The sequence below is a fragment of the Halichoerus grypus genome, chromosome 13 (genome assembly GCF_964656455.1).
Source record: "Halichoerus grypus chromosome 13, mHalGry1.hap1.1, whole genome shotgun sequence".
NCBI classification, from domain to species: Eukaryota; Metazoa; Chordata; class Mammalia; order Carnivora; family Phocidae; genus Halichoerus; species Halichoerus grypus.
The window spans coordinates 94,135,067-94,148,630 of record NC_135724.1 but is presented as its reverse complement, the minus strand read 5'-3'; the positions used below and the strand labels follow the sequence as shown (position 1 = coordinate 94,148,630).

The window sequence follows — 13,564 nt, the reverse complement described above, 5'->3', positions numbered from 1 at the left end:
TGGGGATCTAGGGTGACTTACCTGGTCAGAATAGTTACCACTGGGTGACTAGAGAGACACCACAGGTCAGGACAAACATGTGTAAGTAGTGACCCATCGCAGGTGGGAGCACACACCTGCCTGGAATTAGACATTCCAGATTAGTGAAGGAAACCACAAAGACTTAGGATATCCAACAACTTGGATAAAATAGACATACTTGGACATTTGCAGAGACACCCCACATTGATGGGGACACACCTGGAAGAATGGAGATAACACAGGCCACATAACACACCAGATGAATTGGGGAGACATTCCAAATCAGGCTGAACACAACTGTGTTGTGGGATTAGTAAGACAACCCAGGTCAGCACAGACAAACCTGGGTTATTAGGAAGGTAGGTCAGGTCAGATCTGATACACTAAGGAAATCAATGAGATCTCTCAGGTCGTCGTAGACCCAACTACAGGATTAGAGATACCTCCCAGGTCATAGTAGATACAACTGGGGATTAGTGAACTATTCCATGACAGTGTAGACACACAAACCCAAATGAGAACTAGGGACAAATAATGGCTGAGAATTAGGGAGACAGTCAAGTTTACTGACACACAGGTAAGAATTAGTTCATGTCTGTGTGGATATACCTTGGAAATTAGGAAGACTTCCCAGGTCAGTGTAAACACTTTAGGCAATTATGGAGAGAACCTAGGTCACAGAAGTCCTACCTGAGGACATACCAGACTGGTATGGACACATCTATAGACATCTGGGGGAATTAGAGGGAACTTCCATGTCAGAGAAGGCACACTCGGGTATTGGGGTGACATGCCAGGTCAATATGGAGACATGTATAGATCCAGGGAGTCATCCCCAGTCAACCCATAGACACTCCTGGGTAATTAGGGAAACATCAGGGTATGCACCAGGTAATTAGGGAGATACTAGCATGGACATAACTGGAAATTCTGGAGACATGAGTAGTGAATGTTGAGGCACTGGGGAAGCCAGCAAAACATCCCAGTTCAGAATAGACACCCCAGGGAATTAGACTATTATCCCAATCAGTGCAAACACACTTGGGAATCAGAGATATTCCAGAGTAAATACACCTAGGAGACATCACTGGTTAATGTAGACACACTTGGAATGATGAACACAACACTGGTCAAGGTAGACCCACCTATGAACTAGGGAGACATCCCGGTCAGAGTAGAAACACGTGGGGAGGTAGGTAGAAATCTCAGGTCAGTACATACTGGGGGAAATAGACACCCTTGGTCAGTGTAGAAACAACTGGGCATACAGAGGATCTCTCATTTCAGAGAAGACACACCTAGAAATTAGGGTGAAATCCCAGGTCAATGTATACAACCTGGGGATCTAGGGCAACACTGAAATTCAGAGGAGTCACTCCCGGCAAACTAGGAAGATACCTATGTTTAGTGTATGCACACATAAGGAATTAGTAGATGTCCAAAATTAAGGTGATCAAATCTGGGGAATTAAGGAAATATTCCAGGTCAGCATAGACACTCCTGTGAAGTTAGGGAGATATCCCAAAACAAGGGGAGACAAATGTGGAGAAGGGAGAAAACCCAAGTCAGATTAAACATACCTGGGGAACTAGTGAGAAATCCAGGTTAATGAAGACATTTCTGAGTTACTGAGATAACCCAGGTCAGGGAAGACACACCTGGGGAAATATGGAGACATTCCAGGTCACCATAGACATATGAGGGGGATTATAGAGTTACCCAGTTTCAGAGTACACAAGCCTATGAAATCAAGGAGATATCCATAGTCAAGCCAGACACTCCTGGGAACTAGAGAGAGATGCCAATTTAGGGCAGACACACCTGGAGACCTAGGGAGACACCCCTAATTAGGCAGAAACAAATGGGAAATTAGTGAGATGTCCTAGGCATGGTAGACCCACCAGGGAAAACAGAATTCCAAGAGCAGGGTAGAAATATCTAGGGAATTAGGGAGACACCCCAAGTCAGGACAGCACACATGGGGAATTATAGAGATATCCCAGTTCAGGGTAGGCACATCAGGAGACAGAGAAACAATCAGATCAATGTAGACACCCCTGGGGAATTTGGAAATTCTCCCTGGGCTGAGTACCTCCCTAGACACACCTTTTTAAACTGAGAGGCCAACCTATATCAGTGTAGACACATTTGATGAATTAAGGAGACATTGCTAGTCAGGGTATATGCACCAAGGGGAACTAAAAAACATTCCAGGTCAGGGGCATCTGGGTGGCTCAGTCGTTAAGCGTCTGCCTTCAGCTCAGGTCATGATCTCAGGGTCCTGGGATCGAGCCCCACATCGGGCTCCCTGCTCAGCGGGGAGCCTGCTTCTCCCCTGCCTGCCAGTCCCCCTGCTTGTGTTCCCTCTCTCGCTGTCTCTGTCAAATAAATAAAATCTTAAAATAAAAAACATTCCAGGTCAGAGTGAACCCCTGGGGAATTAATGAAGTGTCGCACAGCTGTTTTGGCATGCCTGTCAGATTAAAGGGACCTTCCAGGTCAGTGTAGACACAAGTGGGTTACAGGGCAGACATACCAGACAGATCATGGTTGACACTTAAGCTATCAAGGAAGCATGGCAGGTCAGTGTAGACACAACTGCTGATAAAGGGAGATATCCCAGGATGGTGTAGACACACCTCAGAATTAGGGAGACATCTCAGGTCAGGAGATCAATACCTGGTGACTTAGGCAGACATCCAAACTCTGGGTAGACACACCTAGTGGATTAGACCCATCGAGTCAGAGTAGACCTAGTTGGGGATTTAGGGAGACACCCCGGGTCCTGCAGACTCACCTGTGGAACTAGGGAGCTATCCCAGATCAGGTAGAAACCCCTGGGGAATGAGGGAGCCGTCCATGTAAGACAGACCCATCTGGGGAATTAGGTAGACATCTCAGGTGATACTAGACACATCACACTCAGATTCCCCAGCACAGACACACCCGGAGCATTAGGGAGCCCTCCCTGGTCACGACAGACACACACAGGCTTTAAGGAAACCTACAAGGTAAAGGTAGACACAACTGGGTAGATTTGAAAACCTCTCCAGTGAGCGTAGCCACACCCAGGTTTTAGGAGACAACCCAGTAACGGTAAAGAAAACCCGGGGAAATACGGACACATCCTTTGTCAGGGAAGACACCTGAGGAATAAGGGAGAGATGCCAGGTCACTGTAGACATACCTGGGTTATTAGGAGATACACCCTCTCAGTGTAGACACATCTGGAGAAATTGGGCACTATCCCAGTTCACAGTAGAAACATCAGAGTTATGAGACATTCCAGATCCTACCACACACCTTGTAAATGTGGGCGACATCCCAGGACAGGGTAGACAAGGCTGGGGAATTAGTGAGACTTCCCTGGTCAGCATAGGCACATGAGGAATATTTGGTAGACATAGCCAGTCAGTGTAGACACACCTGGAGAATTAGGAGACACCCGGACTGGACACACCTGGGGAATGAGCAATATAGCCCATGTCTGTGTAGACATAATTGGTAAATTAGAGAGAGCCCCCAGGCCAGTGTTGACACATCTGGGTAATTAGGGAGATATCCCAGGTAAGAGTAGACAAACCTGTGGAATTACGAAGACAGCCCAGGTCGTAGCACACACACCTGGGAAATTAGAGAGCATCCCAAGGGTAGAAACACAGGATAAATTATGAAGATATCCAACGTCAGGGTGGATACTTTAGGAATTCCAGGGACATAGCAGGTCCGAACAGATAACAGGACTGTAGGGGCACCATCCCAGCCCAGGGTGGACACCACTGGGGAAATGGGGACACATCCCAGCTCATGGGGACTAGGGAGGGGTCTCGTGTCAGTGCAAGCACACCTAAGGTACTGGGGAAACCTTCAGGTCTATATTGGGAAGGCAACCCAAGTCCGAGAACCAGACACATGTCGCTGGTGACTGCAGATGCTCCTGCTCAACGACGGTGGGTTTTCATGTCACAGTGCACCTGCTGGGAATGAGGAAGACATTCTAAGTCAATGAACACAAACATGAGGAATTAGGCAGACATCTCAGGTCGGGGTAGACACACTTGGGAATGAGTCGTCCCAGGGCAGTTTAGCCAACCTAAGTTACAAGAGCACCATTGCAGAATGGGGTGGACAAACCTGGGGATTGATGGAGACACCCCAAGTCTGTGAAGACCTGGGAATGAGGGTGATGACCCAGGTCAGAGCATACACCTGGGGAATCAGGGAGCTGCACCTGGTCACTTGAAATATCAGGGAAGTAGACACAGCTGCGGAATAGAAGGAATGGTCAGGGCAGAAATACCTGCTTAGAATGGTGTCCTCCCAGTTCAGACCATACCCAGGAGACAGCAGGTGCACGTCTCTGTGCTGAGCAGACACAGCAAGGCAGTGAGAGAAAAAGCCCCGTCAAAGTAAACACACATAGCAAATAGCTGGACACAGCGAATGAACTGGAGGTAAATATCTGGAGAAAACACAGCAAGTTCATATCCTTACTATATTAAGAGTGCGTTCAAATCAGTGGCAAGTTCCTCGGTAAACAGGGCATACACAAGGTTATAAAAGACACAGAAATAGCTGGTAAAGAACCGAACATCGCCGGGTCTCAGACACGCGAATGAGAATATACCTTTGTCAGCTGCTTGAGGAAAGAGTAAAACTGTAACAATCGAGCTGACAGGCTCCAGGGAATGGGTCTCGTCAGGGACTCTCAGGGCTGGGGAAGTGTCAGCTGCACACTCTGGGCTGGCTTGGTGACGTGTCAAAGCCTTCGACCCCTAACAAGCTCCTGCAAGGACAGGCTCCCAGGACGGGCGCCCAGGGGTCGGCGGCGACAGCACGCGGGGCAGCAAGCACGCCGACGACGGAGCGAGGCTCCAGGAAGACAACAGGACTTTACTCCGGGAGCGTCCGCACAGCGCCAACTGTCATACAACATCGTGCGGACCCACAGTCGCTGGGACAATGCGGAATTAAAAGGAGAACTGTGTGTGTATCGTGGCCCACTTTTGTCTCAAAGCCGACGCGTGGCATCGACCTGCGGAAAACTGCCCGGGCCGAGAGAGACCCAGCAGCCGCCGCGGGGGGGGTCCGGAGGCCGGGCCTCCTGCTTCCTTCGACGCCCCTCACTGGTTTGCTTCCTCTCCCGAGGGGAGCCACGCGTGGGCTCCAGGTCGGGGAGGGAGAGCTCCCCCCGCCTCGGACCGCAGGCCTGACCCCTGGCCGGGCGCGAGGGTCCGGGGCCACCCGGGACGAGAAGAGCCCGGGAGGGGCCCCAGCCTGCCGTGCACCTGCCAGGGGCTCCCAGGGCCCCAAAGAGCCGGGAGCCGCCCAGGGCTTTGGCCGCTGGGGCCACGTCCCGCACTCGGCGGCCACGGCCCAAGGCCAGGTTCGCAGCCCAGCTGGACGCTGCGGGTCCGCGGAACGGGCGGCCGAGCACGAGCCCCTTCTGTCCTCCAGAGCAGCCTCCTTTCTCCTCGGGGACCAGCTGGTGGCCTGGGCCCCTCGTGCACCGTCCCCAGGACTCCCCTCCCAGGAACTCCTGGGCCAGACGCCCCCCACGCCCCATCTGCACCCTGCCTGCCTCAGCAGACCGCAGCCCGCCTGCGGGAAAGTCCGGGCACAAGGGCCACACCGTGGCCACAATGGCGGGAGAGGTGGGCACCGTCTGACCTTGTGCTCTGGTCCCGAACGCTAGGTCAGGGGCAAAGTCAGACGCGGACGCACAGATGGTTCCTTTAATCAAGGGGGAGGTGGATCCTTTGTCAGACGAGGGAGGGCTCGTGACACTTTCCTTTTCTTTGTCTAATCCACAGCTCCGTCATCCCGGTCCTGCAGGACACACACCCAGAGGTTCAAAGGAGACGCCGCGTGAAAGAAGGGGCTCCTTAGGGAGGGTCCACACAGGAGGCAGGAGACCCAGAGAGGAGCCACGGGGGAGCTGTTTCCACCCCTGGCCTGCAGGGCAGGGAGGGGACGGTGCTGCTGGGTCCTGGGGGGGGGCACAGCCCCCAGCAGGGAGGACCCCAGCCTCTCTCCCCCACCCCGTGTCCGGGGAGCTGCCCCTGGTGCAGCCTGAACACAAGGCCTGAGGCCAGGAACCCGGACAACAGGGCCCCCAGGTCACGGCGCGGGGATGGAATAGGGTGGATGCGGTGCAGCGTGGATCTGGAGGGCGGCAGAGGGCGTCCTGTAGACGGCCCGAGCTCTCACCTGAGAATGCGGATACCTGGATGCTCCTCACAGTCGGGGTCTTGGCGATGCTGGACCCCGTCCACCTGGCGATGATCAGTGACCCCTCCGAGGGGGTGCACGCGCTCCGGTCCCCACAGCCCCGCCTGGACGCCTCCTCCGTGTCTCCTGACGGCCCTCTGCCCTCTGATTCTGGTCCAGGCCCCGCACGGTGGCAGCACGTTGAAGAGCCACACGGCACGGACAGACTCTCTCTCCTCACACTGCCCTGGTTCCACCGAGACCAGCAATAAAGAGTGAAAGCAAACATAAATCTGCCCGCAGGAAACTAATAAGAAAAGGGGTTTAGTGCCTTTGGCAAAAGGAGCCCAGAAATGCAATAATTTTTTTCCCTTAACATCACATCCACAGGCTTTTGTGAAGGAAGTATTTGTCCAGCTTCCAAAATGAGCAATTATGAGAGATTGCTGTTCGAGTGAAAAGCCTCTGGTCTGCAGAGGAATTTAATTTTGAAAAGTCCAGATCTGCAGACCCAGGCCGTGGCTGCTTTCCAGGGGCGGGAGGCTGGCCCCCAGGCAGAGCCGGGGTCAGGGGAGGGACCCCGCTGCAGAGCTGACCCCGGTGGCAGGCTCACCCCCCGCCCCAGGCCCAGGCGCACGTGGCCGTGGTGTCCCCCGATGCTGGGGAGGCCCCACGGGGTCCCTTCCACCTTGCAGCTGCCCTCACACGGAGTACAAGCCCCTCGTGAACCCCCTGCTCTCGGGGCCTTCGGGCAAACCCCTGGAGCGGACCCGCCGGGTCACACGTTGCCCAGTTTGTCTTCCCGCGACTTCCCTGCTGTTCCCGCAGTGGACGCGCCGTCTCACACGCCCACCGGCAATGCGCCCACGACTTCCAGCTCCCACGGCCTCACCACGCGGCCCCTGGGTCCTGACCCCAGCGCTGCTCATGGCTGTGGAGCCCGGTGACCGTCCCGTGCGTTCCCCTGGGCAGGAGGGACGTCGAATAGCTTGTCGTGTGCTAACTGGCCACTTGTGGGTCTTCTCTGAAGACATGGCTCTTCCGGTTCTCTGCCCATTTCTTAACTGGATCGTTCTGTGGCTGCGCTGTGGGTGTTTGTATATGTTCTGGGCATTAATCCCTTATCGGGTATATGAAGATCTTTCCTCCCATTCTGTGGGCTTTTAACTCCCTTGATGGAGTCCTTTGATGCCCCCGAAGTTTTCATTTTCTGGAAGTCCAAATTATCTGTTTTCTAGTTGCCTGTGTTTTGGGTGTTATACCCAATAAATCACTGACAAATGCAACGTCACGAATCTTTGCTCCTGGGTGTCCTTCCAAGAGTTTTATAGTCTTAGCTCTTACGTTTAGGTATTTGACCCAGTTTCCGTTGATTTGGGTATGAAGCATCACTTAAGGGTCCAACTTCTTTCTTTTGTGGATATCCACTTTTCCCAACACCGTTCGTTAAAAGAAAAACCTTTTCCCCACTGAACGGTCTTAGCACCCTTGTTGGAAATCATGTGACCAAGTCTATGAGGACTTATTTCTGGGTTTTCTCTTCCCTTCCATTGGTCTATACTTCTGTTTTACGCCAGAACAACATTTTTTCTGTTGCTGTGTTTTTGCAGTAAATTTTGAAACCACAAGTCGAGTCCTCCAACTTTGTTTCTCTTTGTCAAACTTATTTTGACTATTCTGGGTCCCTTGAAATTCCATTTGGAATTTAGAGTGTATTTGTCTATCTCTACAATAAGGGTTTTTAGGACTTGGGTAGTGATGGCATCGAACCTGAGACCACTTTGGGGAGTGGTGCCGTCCAGCAACGTCGAGTCACCCAGCCCGTGAACACAGGACGTCTGCCCGCATATTGACGCCTCTTCATTGTCTTTCTGCAACACCGTGTGGTTACCATGCACACGTCTTCTGTCTCTTTGGTCCAATTTATTTCTAAAGATCTTGTTCTTTTTGGTGCCATCTGACAAGGAAGTGTTTTCTTCATTTCCTTTCGGAATGCTTGTTGTCAGGGTGTGCAAACACGGGTGACATCCCCCTCACGGGGGATGTGCGGAGCCTGAGACGGACCAGCGACGAGCAGGTTCCTTTCTGCGTCTCCCACGTGGCTCCCGAGTCGCCCCAGCTTCCCTGGGATGGACCCGACTCTGTCGCCATCACAGGCGCCTGCACAACCACCTCCTTCCCCCCGGGGTGACCTCCGCCACCCACAGGAGCTGGGGGAGGCCAGGCCGCCCCCGCAGCCCCACAGTGGGCCCCCAGCCTCTTACAGTCACTGCAAACTGCCCCATCCCCGATCCCCATGTCTGCTGTTTGGTGCCACAGAGCGCAAATTACGTTCAGAGGTATTAATTAGGCTCACTCCGCTCAACAGCCTGTGGTTTGAGTTTTCTTTCCAGGCTCTGATCACACCCTGTGTGAGCGCACCGCGGTCCGCTGGAATTCGGGGCTTTTCCTGCTGGCTGAAAGAGACCTGGGACAGACCGTGAAGCCCCCGGACGCGGGCCACTGGAAGGTCTGTTCCAGTCACTGCCAAGATGCAAATCCACAGCGGAAGGAACCTCGGGACGCGTTGCTCTGCTCCCCCAGAGACTGAGCGCAGAGGCCCTGAAGCAAATCTGCTTCCCCGCATGAAATGTGCCTTCAAAGGACGCGCATCCACAGCACGACCGTCCCCGGAGGAGTGCTGGGGCGAATGCGGACGACCCCGCAGCCGGGGCAGAAGCCCAGAAACCGCGGAGGGCAGGTGCCGTAAGCGCTGCGTATTTCCACAGAAACAGCCCAAAATCTACCGAGGAAAGGACGCCGAGTATCTAGTATCGGCTCAGGTTTAATGTGAGTGGACTCTCGGCCGCTTGTTCCCGGTGCTGTTTGAAAAGCCCACAGGGTAACGGTGAAGGCCTTTAATCTCCTTCGGCTTCGAACTGGTTTTCCTGGTGGACTGACGGCTCGGGAACAACGGGGACGGGCAGCAACGTAGCCAAAGCCAGGACGGCCAGCGAGGGGGGCAAAGGGAAGCAGGGTCCGGCTGCGCTTGTCCTTGGAGCCCACCCACCCCAGGCACGGACCCGGGCCCCCCTTCTCCTCCGGAACCGCCCGTTCCTGCAGCCCTTCCACTTCCAGCCCTTCGCTCTCAGCCCGTTCCAGACACATGGAGCAGCTGTTTCTGGGGAGGCTGCCGAGGAAAGTGTCCTCAGCCGGAGGGCAGCCCGGTCCCCCGCTCTGCTCACAGCCTCCCCTCCCTGAGCGCAGGTTCCCAGGGGCTCCCTGCGAACATCTACTGGGCGGTGCCCTGCGGTCTGTAATCAGACTTCAGGACCAGGAAAACCAGAGCTCTCCCGGACACAATCAAGGACGCTCGCTCAGCAGAGGGACCGGGACAGGCCCCACTGTTTTCATCAGCGTCTCCTCCTGGGACAGGATTCTGGATCCCAACCCCGCCCCACTCAGGTGAGCCTGTGACCTTGCTGTGGCCAAATACGTGTGGGAGCGAGTTACGTGGGCCACTTCGACCAGAAGCTTTCAGAGGCCCTCCCCCCTCCACTTCTCTCCCTCCTTCCTCTTTCCTCCCTCTCTCTCTCCTCCCCTCCCCCCTCCACTTCTCTCCCTCCTTCCTCCCTCCTCCCTCTCTCTCCTCTTTCCCTCCCCCCTCCACTTCTCTCCCTCCTTCCTCCCTCTCTGTCTCCTCCTTCCCTCCCCCTTCCACTTCTCTCCCTCCTCCCCTCCCCTCCCTCCTTCCTCCCTCCTCCCTCTCTCTCCTCTTTCCCTCCCCCCTCCACTTCTCTCCCTCCTTCCTCCCTCTCTGTCTCCTCCTTCCCTCCCCCTTCCACTTCTCTCCCTCCTCCCCTCCCCCTCCACTTCTCTCCCTCCTTCCTCTGTCTCTCTCTCCTCCTTCCCTCCCTCCTCTTCTCTCTCCTTCCCTCCCCCTCCACTTCTCTCTCTCCTTCCTCCCTCTGTCTCTGTCTCCTCCTTCCCTCTCCCCTCCACTTCTCTCCCTCCTTCCTCCCTGTCTCTCTCCTCCTTCCCTCCCCCCTCTTCTCTCCCTCCTTCCTCCCTCTGTCTCTCTCTCTCCTCCTTCTCTCCCTCCTCTTGCCAGTCCTCTGGTTGGTGGCATCTTATCTGGGCCACTGGAGGGCATCTTATGGGCAAGAGGCAGAGGGGAAAGGCCTTCGAGGGGAGAGTAAACAGCACTGGGGTGTGTTAAAGGGGGCCTGGATTGGTAGTAGGGTGGGGGGGGAAGGGGAGATAGGAGAAGGAGGAAGAGGAGGGAGGAGCAGAAGAGGAAGAGGGAAGGAAGGGGAAGGAGGAGGAGAAGTAAGAGGAGAAGGAAGGAGGAGGAGGGAAGGAAGGAGAAGGAAGGGGGAGGAGGACTGCCTACCTAACGTCACGACTTACTAGGACGCTACAGCACTCACACAGTGTGGAGCCACATACATCAAGAGAACAGAAGAGAACCCAGCAATAGACCCACATCAATACAGTCAACCAATCTCTGATGCAGGAAAAAAAAGCAAACAATGGAGCAAAGACGGTGTTTTCAACAATGGTGTTGGAACAACTGGACATCCTCACAGAAAAACTGAATCCAGACACAGAATTAACTCAAGATGGCTCATAGACCTAAAATTCAACTTTCTGGAGGATAACTCAGGAGAAAACCCAGGTGACCTTGGGCAAGGTGACAACATTTCAGCTGTGACACCAAAGACATGACCCATGCAGGAAATAATTGATAAGCTGGACTTGATTAAGTTTTTAAATTTTTGTTCTGTGCAGGACATTGTCAAGTGATTTTTAAAAAGTGGCTTGTCTTCTCAAAGATTTTATTTATTTATTTGAAAGACAGAGGGTGTGTGTGTGCGAGCAGGGGGAGGGGCAGAGGGAGAGGGAGACAGAATCCCAAGCAGACTCCCTGCTAAGCACGGAGCCTGACTGGGGGTTCCATCTCACAGCCCTGAGATCATGACCTGAGCCAAAATCAAAAGTGGGACTCTTGGCCAACTGAGCCACTCAGCATCCCAACAAGCCACTTCTGATACAGGATTTTGTTATCCAAAATATACAAAGAATTCCTCAAACTCAACAATAAACAACCCAATTAAAAAATTGGCCAGTGACCTGAAGAGACCCCTCACCAAAGTAGACTGATGGCAAATAAGCATAAAAAAATGCTCCACATTATAGGTCAGAGAAATGCAAAGTGAAACAACAAGGTATCGCTGCACGCCTACAGAATGGCCAAGTCCAAAAAGTCCAGAGCACTAATAACACCAACTTCTGGAGAGGACAGGTAGCATCCAGAACTCTCGCTCACTCAAGGCTGGTGAGAACGCAAAATGGCACAGCCACTCTGGAAGATAGTTTCATGGTTTCTTTCTTTCAAGATTTATTTATTTTTAGAGACAGAAAGTGAGAATACCCACACAAGCAGGATGAGGGGCAGAGGGAGAGAGAGAATCTCAAGCAGACTCCCTGCTGAGTGCAGAGCCCGACACGGGGCTCGATTTCATGATCCTGAGATCATGACCTGAGCTGAAATCAAGAGTCAGACCCTTAACCAACTGTGCGACCCAGATGTCCCCACCCAGTTTGATCGTTTCTTAAAAAACTCAACATAGTCTTACCATAAGATCCAGCAAGCTCCCTAGTATTTACCCAATGAAGGTGAAAACTTATGTCCACACAAAACCTGCACACAGATGTTTATAGCAGCTTTATTCATGATTGCCAAACCTTAGAAGCAACAAAGATGTTCTTCAGCGAGTGAATGGACAAACTATGGTACATACAGAAAATGGAATATTATTCAGTGATAAAAAGAAATGAGCTTGAGGGTATGTGATCATGGTGGCCTAAGACATCCCTTGCTTTTGTCCCCCCTCCAACAATGAAAATTAACAAAAATCAACAAAATTGACAAATATTTAGCTACATTAACAAAAAAGAGAAGACTCAAATAAAATAAATGGAGGAGACATGACAATAGGTACCTCAGTAACAAAAAGGATAAGAGACTATTACAAATAATTACAGGCCACCAAATTGGGTAACCTAGAAGAATGGATAAATTCCTAGAAACACACAACCTACCAAGGTTAAATCAAAAAGAATTTTAAAATATGAACAGACCAATAACAAGTAAAGAGATTCAATCAGTGATCAAAAACCTCTCAACACAGAGAAGCCCAGGACCAGATGACTTCACTGGTGAATTCTACCAAACATTTAAGGAAGAATTAACGCCAATCTTTTCTCCAACTCTTAGAAAAAATTCAAGAGGAGGAAACATTCCCAAACTCATCTTACAAGACCAGCATTCCCCTGACCAAAGGTAGACAAGGACAGGACAAGGAAACTATATACCAAGATTCCTGATAAACATGGATGCAAAATTTCTCAACAAAGGATTAGCAAACTGAATCCAACAGCACAAGTAAAAGGATCATACATCATGATCAAATGCAATTCATCCCTGGGATGCAGGGATGGTTCAAAATATGTAAGTCAATAAACATGATACAGCACATTAAAAGAGTGAAGATAAAAATCATCCAATCATATCAATAGATGCAGAAAACAATTTGGCAAAAATACAGAATCATTCCATTATAAAAACCCTCAACAAATTGGGTATAGAACATACCTCAACATAATAAAGGTGATATACGACAAGCCCACAGCTAATATCATACCCAATGGTGAAAGGTTAGAGCTTTTCCTCCGTGGTCAGGAACAAGACAAGAAAGCCCACTCTCACCACTCCTATTCAACACAACACTGGAAAGTCCTAAACCAGAGCAATCCAGCAAGAAAAAGAAATAAAAGGCATCCAAATTGGAAAAAAGGAATAAAATTGTCTTTGCAGATGATAGGATCTTATACATAGAAAATCTGAAGGACTCCAACAACAAAAAAAACCTGTTGGAACTAATCAGTGAATTCAGTAAAGTTTCAGGACACAAAATCAACCCACAGAAATCCGTGCATCTCTATACACTACTACTGAAATATCTGAAAAAGAAATAATGGAACTATCCCATTCACAATGGTACCAAAACCAAGAAAATACTTAGGAATAAATTTAACCTAGGAGGTAAAAGATCTGCACAATGAAAACTATAAGACCTTGAAGGAAATTGAAGATACAAATGGAAAGACATTCCGTGTTCATGGGTCAGAAGAATTAATATTGTTAAAATGGCCACACAAAGCCACAGATTCAAGGCCATCACTATCAAAATTTCAGTGTCATTTTCCCACAGAAATAGAACAAAAATCCTCAAACTCGTATGGAACCACAGGAGACCCCTAAAAGCCAAAGCAATCCTAAGAACAGAAC

General features: G+C 51.3%; 1 long non-coding RNA gene across 3 annotated transcripts in view; it reads left to right on the top strand.

Annotated features, from left to right (window-relative positions):
• The window catches only part of LOC118544643 (uncharacterized), a 31,025-nt gene extending 25,016 nt beyond the window's left edge, over nt 1-6,009 (top strand). For all 3 annotated transcript variants that reach the window (XR_013443214.1, XR_013443215.1, XR_004921692.2), the window contains one exon: nt 5,835-6,009. This is a non-coding gene — a long non-coding RNA (uncharacterized LOC118544643). The remainder of the gene's footprint in view (nt 1-5,834) is intronic.
• The last annotated feature ends 7,555 nt before the right edge of the window (nt 6,010-13,564 follow it).